At 46.2% G+C, this 11,595-nt stretch overlaps 1 pseudogene across 1 annotated transcript in view; it reads right to left on the bottom strand.

Moving 5' to 3' along the window:
- Positions 1-7,445: 7,445 nt before the first annotated feature.
- LOC309654079 overlaps positions 7,446-11,595 on the bottom strand; it is a 59,263-nt pseudogene continuing 55,113 nt past the window's right edge. Inside the window, exon 5 of the transcript in view lies at positions 7,446-7,474. The product of the transcript in view is annotated as an uncharacterized misc_RNA (transcript). The remainder of the gene's footprint in view (positions 7,475-11,595) is intronic.

The following is an 11,595-nucleotide window of genomic DNA, read 5'->3' as shown; positions in this document are numbered from 1 at the left end:
TATACATTCACATTTGTTGCATTCTGTTGCTTGTTGTGCATTTTTTACTGATTTATCGTCTCTGTCTGTATGCATTGGCTAGGAATTCATTCACCTCTATCACCTCCATCGTGTTTTTTGGTTAATAGTATTCACTAAAATAGAGTGGGCAAAATTCACTTTCATAATATTGCATGTATGGTACAGAATGTCATTTGTTAGTAAATTCATTAGGCTTTGATACTTGCCCACATACCCCAGTTTTCATTAATATCTATGGATTTCTTTTTCGTTACGTAACATGTTTTTCATGATTTTTCTTTGTCTTTCTAGAACTTATTGTATCTTCCTCCATATAAATCATACGCAATAGATCAGCTTATTCATCTATTAATTATTACTGCTATTATTATTGGTGGTGGTGTTATAACCACTTTATAGATGAGTAATCTGAAGTAATCAGATAACTTTTCTCTTTCCAAAAGCACTTAAGAAATCCACTTTCGGGTAATCATTTTGAGGTAGGATGAGAAACCAGGCTTGAAGAGGGCAAAAATGACTCTTTCAGTTCACCAGTTGGACTGAGCTATACGTCAACTCTAGGTAATAGCGTGGGAACTGCACAAGCAAAGGGAGACACTGAAGATGACAATGGTAATGGCCGTACTGTTTTCTAATGGACAAAAAAAATGCTTATATTATAAGTTCTATTTCTCCTGCTTTCTGGCACTATCATGCTCAGAGTGGAGTCCTGGCAAGGAAGTCAGGATACTTAGGTTCTGAAACCTGGTAATGACACTAACATAATGAGAGAACCTGAACAAGTCAACCCGACCTCTCTGAGCCTCAGTTTCCTTACTCGTGAAATGAGACTGAAAAAAGAGAAAGTTCTCTAAGGGCCTCCTAGTTCTAAAATGCTTCCAGTCTAGGAAATAGCATAGAAGTCAATACGAGTGCAGGCTGAAGGGAAAGACAGGGCAGGGAGAAGGTTGCTTCCAGCCTAGAGAACAATGTCTGAACCATACCACTTGGCTCTTCTGCCCATCTGTGCCCAAGATGGGAGCACAGGCAGTTAATACAGAAGAGTGGAAAACTGCTCAGTCCTTACAGCCATCATTAACTGTCTGATTTTGGGTTTCTCAGGAAGGGTCGATAGTAGAGGTGTCCTGAGAGCAAGAACCTTAAGATAATGCTGTTCCTCAAACGTAGTGAGAATTTCTCAACCTCCCTGAGTTTTTCATGACCCTCTTGTTCTTACAGAAAATTTCCAAAATCCATCTCTACTTGGAACTCTAAATTCTCTGCAGCATTCTCTTCCTGTGGTGAGCAATGCAACTTCCCTAACACGAAGTGTCTGCAACTTCTCCAGAGTCTCTGCCCCTGCCGTCAGTTCGGCATCGGCTACCGGTACCTCTTTCCAGACACTCATGGGTAGTGCCTACCTTTACCAACATTCCAGCACGACTATGTTATCTGGAGTTACTGACCACAGCCAGATCTCCACTTCAGCTCCTTCCTATCCAGGTGTTCTTGAGTGGGACATCACAGGAAGCACTGAAAAGAATTCCTCTTCACTCGGAGACTTTACTCTGGCACTCACTGACCGGCACCCAGCTGCTTCCTCCATGTTTATGGCAGCCCAGTATGATAAAACTTCAGACGCCAATAACATGGTCCCTCTATATCCATCACTTTCTGCCAGGCTTGCTCAGGGAGCACCATCTCAGATTCCAAATCAGGGGCATAGCCGCCTGTCACTTCCCTACCAGGAAGGAAGCCAGGTATATTACTATAACCAAGGCACACTGGGGTCTTCACTGTATGGAGAACTTGGCTCCTGCCCGCAATCCTATGGCTCCGCGTCATACACAGGAAGTAGGGCCTCTGCGCAACCAGAAATGGGAATGGGACTGAAGGAGATTCAGCCCACAAATATCCGACCACCAGCTTCCACCTCTGCAATCTGCCACCCTGTGTCTGCTCAACGCATCACAGAAACAAGTTTTCAAGGTGAGTATACAAACGGCAGAGAAAGCTGAAGAATGAGGTCGGCATTCACAAATGGGGTCAAATCGACAGCTGGGAAGGGGTGTAGAGACAGGTAGAATTTAGATCCTGAGCCTTTAGTAACCACTACCTTCGCTCAGTGCCCTCTGTTTTTAGACTCTATGTAAGAACACCTAGGGCTTCCCTGGTGGCGCCGTGGTTAAGAATCCACCTGCCAATGCAATGCGGGGGACACGGGTTCGAGCCCTGGTCTGGGAAGATCCCACATGCCGTGGAGCAACTAAGCCCATGTGCCACAACGACTGAGCCTGCATTCTAGAGCCCGTGAGCCGCAACTACCGAAGCCCACGCGCCTAGAGCGCATGCTCCGCAACAAGAGAAGCCCGCACAGCGCAACCAAGAGTAGACCCCGCTAGCCGCAACTAGAGAAAGCCCGTGCACAGCAATGAAGACCCTGTGCAGCCAAAAAAATAAATACGTAGAATAAATAAGTTCAAACAATCAATCAATAAATAAACGTAAATTTAAAAAAAACAAAAAAACAAAAAAACAAAAAGAACACCTAATGCAGGTGGGAAGGTGGCAGGGACACTGTAAAGGTCATCTATGCTACATGTACAAGAACCCCGAGAGCACACCAATAGGTACCACATTTTTCACTGCTGTAGCCGAGCATTCCCCCTGTACTACCACACTGTAGCACTCCCTTCCCTCGTCTACTGCTACAGTCTCTTTGGAAGGTGTCTCAGAACTCTTGTTATGAGAGTGCCAGTTGAAGTGTCCTCACTTCCGTCATTTATACCAGGATTTAAGACCTTGTGGTCCGAGATCCTGTCCAGAGAGCAAGCAGGCTAAGACTCTGTCTTTGTTTCTGTATTTCATCAGAAAGGGCTCTACCCCCTCTCCTAGTTCATGGTGTGAAGTGTTCTTAGCCTCTCGGGAAAGTGGGGAGAATTGAAAGGACTCTATATGAGAATGCTAGGCTTTGTAAAACATTTCAGTTGTTTAAAAAGAAGACTCATTTTGTATTGGACTTACAACAGTCCTATGAGATACAAAGAGAGCCAAGGATCAGTGACATGAAATGATCACCAGTTAAGCATTACAACAGTCACCGCTTACCTCGTAGCATAGGGCACTGTCCATGATCCTTAAGAAGAGTTAGTAGAAATGCCTTGCCCATCTTGCCCCTGAACCCCTTGAAAGGTACATGACTGCTGTGTTGGTGTTTAGGGGGAGCATCTCATTTACCAGGGACTGACTTCTCCCTTGATCCCTTTGTAGTGATGGAGCCTTCCCTGGTGATGAAAAATTCCCTGGGATTGCAACCTCCAAGCCAGACGTTTTGTGTGACACAAACTCAAGAACTCCCCAAGTCCTGCAGTAGCAGAAACAGTCACATACTTGAGAGTAACCCACCATCTGAACTTGGGGACATTTCAGTGACAGCTCCAGTCCAGAGTGCCAGGCGTCTCCTGGCCCTGCCTCCAGCTCCAAGCCAGGGACAAACAGAGAGTAAGAACGTGGAGGATATCAAAACCAAGCTGTCAAAGCCTCTGGAGGCCTACCAGATCCCAATAGAAAACCAAGATCCTCCACTACTCCCTTTGGGAATCCCTGATATTCCCCAGCCGCTGGCCTGCACCGATCCCCTCAGCCAAGAGGAGCAGCCTTGTTCTGAAAATGCTGATCTGGGAGAGAACAGCCTGAGTCGTCAGGACCTAGGGACACTTGAAAATGGGACTGAACCTAGCAGTGGTCTTGCAGACATTACTACACTGGCGGAGGATATTCACCTTCCCCAGCTCTTTAATTCTTGGAAAGATCTTGATCGATCCCAAGGTCCCAACGTGATCAAAGCTGAAGACACCAGAGCCATTAAGGTGAATCAGGTGCAGGAAAAGCCAAGTGTCGTAAAGGTTCCCTCTGATCAACCCAGGAAGAACAAACAGAAAGCCTCTGAGCCTATCGGTGGTGCTCCCAAGGCCAAAATCCAGCCAAAGGATCCAGAGTGCCTGTTAGGGGGAGAAGCGGTTATATGCACTGCTGCAGTCAGTGACAGGGCTCCTGCGAACACGGCCAAGCACTCTCAAGGCAAACCTCAGAAAGCTGCATCCGGAAAGATCAGCAAAACTGAGAGCCATGGGCAGGAAAAGACCAAAAGGACCAGAGGAAGAAACAAGGCTGAAGAGAACAAGCAGTCAGGGAACAAAGTCAAGGCAGAAGACAAGCCAGCAATCCCCAACACGAAGCGAAAGGAACACCAAACTGAGCTTCGCCAAGAGAGCTTTCAAAAGCCTCGAACCTCCCTTGGCGTGCGCATGCTGGAGTCTGTGAAGGTTCTTCATGCGCTGGGGAAGAAGAATGAGACGAAAACTGGGCTCTCTTCCTGTCGGCTCTTGGGAAATTCAAGCAACCCCAAAGACCCCCAGCCACCCCCAGCGATCCAGCCACGGCGGCATACCCCACGTGAGGGTAAGAGGCCTGAGAAAACGCAAGTCCAAGCCCAGAAACCAGACAGCAGTGCTGAAACAGAGTGTCCATCTCCATCCCAGTGTGAGCGGCCTCCTCCTGGGAAGGTCAAGTTGATACCTCTGCCTTTTTCTGCCTGGGACAAGCCTCAAGCTCGACCCGCTCCTCGGAGGCCACAGTCTCTGGCCTCACATCGGCCTGCTGTGGCTTACCGTGCCCAGCCTGGTTCTACTGACTCAGCTCAACCTGCTGCAGTCAATTCATCCCAGCCAGCTCCTGCCTCTTTGCCAGGTCCCGCCAAACCAGCTCAGCCAACTGTGGCCAACCCAACCCAACCGGCTTGGACCAACCATACCCAGCCTCGTGTCCCTCAGCCTGCTGCTCCTAGGCCTGCACCCTACAAAACTTCATCTGGCGCTTCTCTCCAGCGCGAGCCTGTTCCCCCTGCTGTGACTAAGCGCCAGTCCCCACCCAAGCTCCAAACCCAACTTCTACTCCAAGACTTCAGCAAGCAACGAGTTCCATGGAGGGAACCCAACGTGCCTGAGCCAGTCATGTCAAAGCCCATCGAACAAGAGCAGAGGCCAGAGCGAGAGGCCATGAAGAGGCGGGCTCAACAACAACGGGAGAATGCTGCCAGATACACCTCTTCGGGGAAGCTGCAATTTTTCACCCAGAGGGACAAAGAAATGGAAATTGCTGACTACTACGGATACGTCAGGTGACAGCTGCTAGGATTCTTGCTGCCACCTTGGCTACCAGCGGTTCTTCCATACATAGGTAAGATAGGTATAGAACCGAATAAGTAAATGGAATAGAATTAATAGATGAGTAATAAACCTTTCGAATTTTGAGATGCTGCTAACTGGGGCGTGAGAAAGGAAGGACTGAAAGTTGGATGGGAGAATGAAGGAAAGGGGTAAAAACTGAGGAAAGAGGAAGGAACTTGGCCCAGGGCTAGGAAGGCCAAAAGAGACGTATGGATTTAGGAAAGGAAGCAGGAGTGAGGATGAAATGGCAGAAGTAAAAAGCAGGGTCAGGGGTCTGGGTTGAAAGAACACAATTGGAGTAGAGTTGAAGGTGACAGGAGATGAGTCTAGGTTTACTAGGAGAAATAGAAACAAAGTCTCTCGGGGAGGTTGGCCTTAAGTCTCACAACCACCAGATAGGTATTTCAGAAAACAAGAGGTTCACGACACATCTCTGAAAGGTTTGAGTTGCCTTATTCAGGTGTGATTATAGTGGGGGAATAGGCAAATCTACCAGAGAAGTGGCTAGGGCTCAGAGTCCTCCTAGGGGCAGCTGACGACAGGGCCAGAGCCAAGGGAACTGCTGTATCAGGAGGCCCACGAACAAATCAGGGGCATAGCCGCCTGTCACTTCCCTACCAGGAAGGAAGCCAGGTATATTACTATAACCAAGGCACACTGGGGTCTTCACTGTATGGAGAACTTGGCTCCTGCCCGCAATCCTATGGCTCCGCGTCATACACAGGAAGTAGGGCCTCTGCGCAACCAGAAATGGGAATGGGACTGAAGGAGATTCAGCCCGCAAATATCCGACCACCAGCTTCCACCTCTGCAATCTGCCACCCTGTGTCTGCTCAACGCATCACAGAAACAAGTTTTCAAGGTGAGTATACAAACGGCAGAGAAAGTTGAAGAATGAGGTCGGCATTCACAAACGGGGTCAAATCGACAGCTGGGAAGGGGTGTAGAGACAGGTAGAATTTAGATCCTGAGCCTTTAATAACCACTACCTTCTCTCAGTGCTCTCTGTTTTTAGACTCTATATAAGAACAGCTAGGGCTTCCCTGGTGGCGCCTGCCAATGCAGGGGACACGGCTTCGAGCCCCGGTCTGCGAAGATCCCACATGCCGTGCAGCAACTAAGCGCATGTGCCACAACGACTGAGCCTGCATTCCAGAGCCCGTGAGCCGCAACTACCGAAGCCCACGCGCCTACAGCCCATGCTCCGCAACAAGAGAGGCCACCGCGATGAGAAGCCCGCACACCGCAACCAAGAGTAGACCCCGCTAGCCGCAACTAGAGAAAGCCCGTGCACACCAATGAGGACCCAGTGCAGCCAAAGAAATAAATACGTAGAATAAATAAGTTCAATCAATCAATCAATCAATAAACGTAAATTAAAAAAAAAAAAACAAAGAAACAGAACACCTAATGCAGGTGGGAAGGTGGGAGGGACACTGTAAAGGTCATCTATGCTACATGTACAAGAACCCCAAGAGCACACCAATAGGTACCACATTTTTCACTGCTGTAGCCGAGCATTCCCCCTGTACTACCACACTGTAGCACTCCCTTCCCTCGTCTACTGCTACAGTCTCTTTGGAAGGTGTTTCAGAACTCTTGTTATGAGAGTGCCAGTTGAACTGTCCTCACTTCCGTCATTTATACCAGGATTTAAGACCTTGTGGTCCGAGATCCTGTCCAGAGAGCAAGCAGGCTAAGACTCTGTCTTTGTTTCTATATTTCATCAGAAAGGGCTCTACCCCCTCTCCTAGTTCATGGTGTGAACTAGTGTTCTTAGCCTCTCGGGAAAGTGGGGAGAATTCAAAGGACTCTCTATGAGAATGCTAGGCTTTGTAAAACATTTCAGTTTTTTAAAAAGAAGACTCATTTTGTATTGGACTTACAACAGTCCTATGAGATACAAAGAGAGCCAAGGATCAGTGACATGAAATGATCACCAGTAAGAATTACAACAGTCACTGCTTACCTCGTAGCATAGGGCACTGTCCATGATCCTTAAGAAGAGTTAGTAGAAATGCCTTGCCCATCTTGCCCCTGAACCCCTTGAAAGGTACACGACTGCTGTGTTGGTGTTTAGGGGGAGCATCTCACTTACCCGGGACTGACTTCAACCTTGATTCCTCTGTAGTGATGGAGACTTCCCCGCTGATGAAAAATTCCCTGGGATTGCAACCTCCAAGCCAGACCGCTTTCCTATGGAATGACAGAGAACTTCAGAGAACTTGTCAAGATGAAACACCAGTCTGCGGGAGAAAGGGAAGAAGAGAACGATGGAAATCGTTTCTGGGAAACTATTTTTACATTATGTTTTGTTTGTTCCTGGTAAATAAACTGAAATCTTCTTAACATTCAAACAAAATCTAAACCACTAAATTCAACAACACAGGAGTATAACTTTTGAAAAAAATTTCTTTGGCTGCGCAGCATGTGGGATCTTAGCTCCCCAACCAGGGATTGAACCCACGCCTGCTGCATTGGAAGCGCAGAGTCTTCACCACTGGACCACCAGGGAAGTCCCAGGAATAGAACTTTTAAAGGAGAAGGTATAAACCCCTGGGTTATATGAACTGGAGATTTTTAGTAAGAAGTCAATAGATCTTTTGTTAGGCACATTTTATGTTAGGCTGTCTCCCTGCACAGGACGCAGGCGCCTTGAAAATGGAAATCACATCCCTCTATAGTACGTCCCTCTTCTTTCTGCTTTGCAGTTTGCTGCTCCACTTGTTCAACCCCACCTAGTAATAACCTATACTTCCCTTGTTCCTGTTTTCCCATCTGGAAAACAGACAAAAGGCAACCAAACAACGCAAAGGTCTCAACAAATAAGGGATACCCAAAACCAGAGATGGCCAGAACTTCTGTATCCCTCATGAAACCTAGCCCGGTGTTCAATACTTAGGTATCATTAATACATGCGTGTTGACTGAAACAGTTGAAACGCAATTCTTCCACTTCCCAGTTTAGTTTTAGTCCTCATACAAAACCTGATCATCAAATTCCTTAATGCTAGGAATCACAGTGAAAAATAATTTCTCAACTGACTTCTGTCAGATGAGTGAGAACTAAGGTTAATTCAGTGTATCTGAAGCATAGAAAGTGAGGGCAAACGTGGCACAAGATGGGGCTAGAGAAGCAGAGAGGATTCTAGAGCACGCAGAGTCTTAAAGGCCACCAGTGTGTTTTCTATTCTCAAAACAATGTTTGTGAGCGATGTTTATGAGCAATGTTCCAACTTGCTTTGAAGCTTTCTTGTGTGAAGAATGGATTGGAGGGAAACAAGATATATGGACACTAGTTAGGACCTAATCGCAACAGACAGGCAAGTTCAGTATTAGGATGTTGAGGGAGAGCTGACAGATTCCAAAGAAATTCAGGAGATAAACTGAAGCGGGCTTCATGGGGTATGAGATGGAGGAAAGGAAGGTCTTAGGGAATTAAAGGGTTTACTGCACACATGAGCAGAGTCTCAAAATTAATCATTTGAACGTACAGAGGTGGATCTCCCAAATGACACCGGTTAGGAAGCAACGGTACGCCCTGTAGAATTCCTAGAGACAGCACAAATCAACTGTTTCGATGGAAAATTCGGCGGGACCCTTGATTTCCATGGGAATATAGAGAAAAGAGACACTGATCTGGCTTGCAGGTATTTAGGAAGTTGTTAGCCTGACATCACATACTAGTCTCATGTAAGTAGGCCGTCTGAAGTATGAAGCTTAGGGGAAAAACCTTGAAGAAAACTTAAAAGCTTAAGCCACACCTCTATACTACACCACCTTTCACAGTTTCTTCTCAGATAAGCAGCATCCCCATCAGTGAAGAAACTCACATCTCATAATAGGAACAACAGGCCTAAAAATTAAATGTGTGTCTTTGGAGGTCCCATCTATGCGATATCTTCCTGGTACCAGAAAAGTCCCCAGGAAGATCGATCTTTGCACCCCTGAAAGCTTACCACCAAGGAAAATGACTAGGTCCATAGATTTCCTCCCTCAAACCAGCCTACCTCACACATAAATCACTAGCAACTCAGCCCTTAACTCACATTATCACAGTCACAAGAGTGGTTAGGGAGAAAAGCACTAACCAGGGGAACTAACACAGAGGCAATCCAGGCCAAGCTGGGCTGGTGGCAGATATCTGCTCCTTACGCTCGGGTGCATAATGCGACTCACCACAATGCCTTTTTCACAGACCCTTTTTAAAGTTTCTCCACAAAATCCAACAGCTCAAGTTAGTTCATGACGCTTCAAGGTAAACAATCGTCAAGAGAAAAACATGCAATATGTCTTACAATGTTGGATTCCTTACAAATAGGACAAGGAAATAACCATGTAGACAAAACCAGAGCATTTGAAAACATCTGCGTTCTACAAACATACCAGTGAATGCTATAAATAAGGTAATATGACATAAAACAAAATGAAAACTAGATGTGAGACTGTTCTCTTCAGTGTACAGACTTCATGGCAGTTGCTGCACGATCTAGCTACTTATATCTACAACTCTCTGTTCTGTTAATACAAAATGAGGCCCAAGTGTGTCAACTTGTTTCCCACAGAAACCAAAAAACCTACATGCATCTCTTTTCTCCGGTGCCCTTTCACCTTACCTGCTCCCAGTTCTCCACCAATGTCCTCCTCTTTCTCTAATTATTCTCCTCTTCATTGTGCTTGGCCTTGCACCCAAGCATGCAAGACAGAGAGTCCTAGAGGTCCGAGATTCTAGAGGGGCTGTTTGCAAGGGGGAGGAGATTACGGTAACTGCCACACTGTATATACTTCTGTGCAAAGAAAGAGGGACAGTGTTCAGAATGTCTCTCACATATAAAAAGAGCTGGATGGCAGGATACCTGTGTGGCCCAAGGAACTAGAGCTAGCAAATCATGGGCAAAACAATTGCAACCAAAGGCTGGAAGAGGAAAGGTCTGCAACCAGCTCTGTCTCCTAGCTCTCTGGTATTTGCTGCCAATGGGCAGAGTCTATTTCGTGAAGCATCAAGCACTGAAAAGAAGACTCCTGCTGCTGGAAGTTGACAGGAAGGAACATCCAATGCAAGATCAAGGCTTGTCCTAGAAGCAATGCCCATAATGGAAGAAAAAAAAAAAAAAAAAAAAAAAAGAAAGCGGAAGAGAAATGTTAAGTCGCAAGTCCAACCTGGCCCCCAGCCTAGCCCAGCCCAAGGAAGGTAGGAGTCAAGGAGAAGAAACTAAAAGAGAAGAGCCTTGGACCACAACATTCTCCACAGGGTACACTCAACAAACTTCACCCTGCTCTTTAACCAAGTTACAACTGTAATAGTTCAAACTACATGGCTCTTTCCTTCCTAAGGATACTAGTTAAATAAGATCTATATAGCTCTAAGTATATGATACATAAAATAGAATACTCTGTAGAATATAAGTAACTGTTAGTTAATTATATTAATGAACGTCTGTAAGAAATGTTGCAATGATTTCCCTAATGGAAGAGCCTGGGGGAGGTAAATCTGTCTTCTAGGATTTCCTCCCCAGAGCTCAGAAATTGAGGGGTTGTTTTAGCTCTCCTACGCTCTCTTCACCCAAGCCCGCCCTCCTGTTGGGGATCGGACCTCCCTATTGGCTAGCTCATACCTTTCAACTGCCTGCTTTGTGACATCACTCTCCTACCAAACCTACTACCACTTGGTAGAGGTCTTGGGGTTTCCGTGGAGCCGTTTGGACCAGTAACCAGTGACCTTTGTACTGGACACGTGCGCCGTTCAGCTGCAGCCACTCAGACATCCTCTAGTGTTGTCTCCTCATCCCTTGTACCTGCAGTTGATGTCTCCTCTTCTCTGACCATGTCAGGTAAGAAAAGAAACTTTGGAAAGTTTTGCGTTCGATTTCTTTTGCCCCTAAATTGAGGAGGAGATTCAAAATAGCGTGGAATAATGAGGGAAAGTATTGAACTACAAGTCTGGAGACCTAATTTCAGTTTTGACTTTGACGTTTACTGTCTGTGTGACTTTGGACAAATCACTGACTGCCTCACAAAGCCTGCTGCTTTCCTTATCTGTTACGTTAGGATACCACATTGGGTTGATCACTCTGATCCCCTTCTTTTCCAATATTGAGCCTTAAAGGGTACCCATGTAGAAAATGAAATCAGAGACTTCTCAAAAGAGTGTTTCAACAGAAACATAGAAAAGCCAGGTGACACAGAAAACTAGCGATATGTACCAAGATGTTTCATCTCCAATGGTCTCCCTCCACTAGTATTTCGACTAGTTGAAAAGAGAGAATAGGGAGAGAAGATGGAGAGTACTGGGCTATATAGGGAGGCACAGAGTCAAACGTAAGCAAGTTTAGGATTGTTTTCATTAGCACAGGCCAACAGGAACCAAG

The sequence above is a fragment of the Balaenoptera physalus genome (assembly GCF_965194825.1).
Source record: "Balaenoptera physalus genome assembly, contig: HAP1_SCAFFOLD_1904, whole genome shotgun sequence".
In the NCBI taxonomy this organism is placed as follows: Eukaryota; Metazoa; Chordata; class Mammalia; order Artiodactyla; family Balaenopteridae; genus Balaenoptera; species Balaenoptera physalus.
Note: the sequence above shows the minus strand (reverse complement) of the source record. Positions and strands in the feature narration are given on the sequence as shown.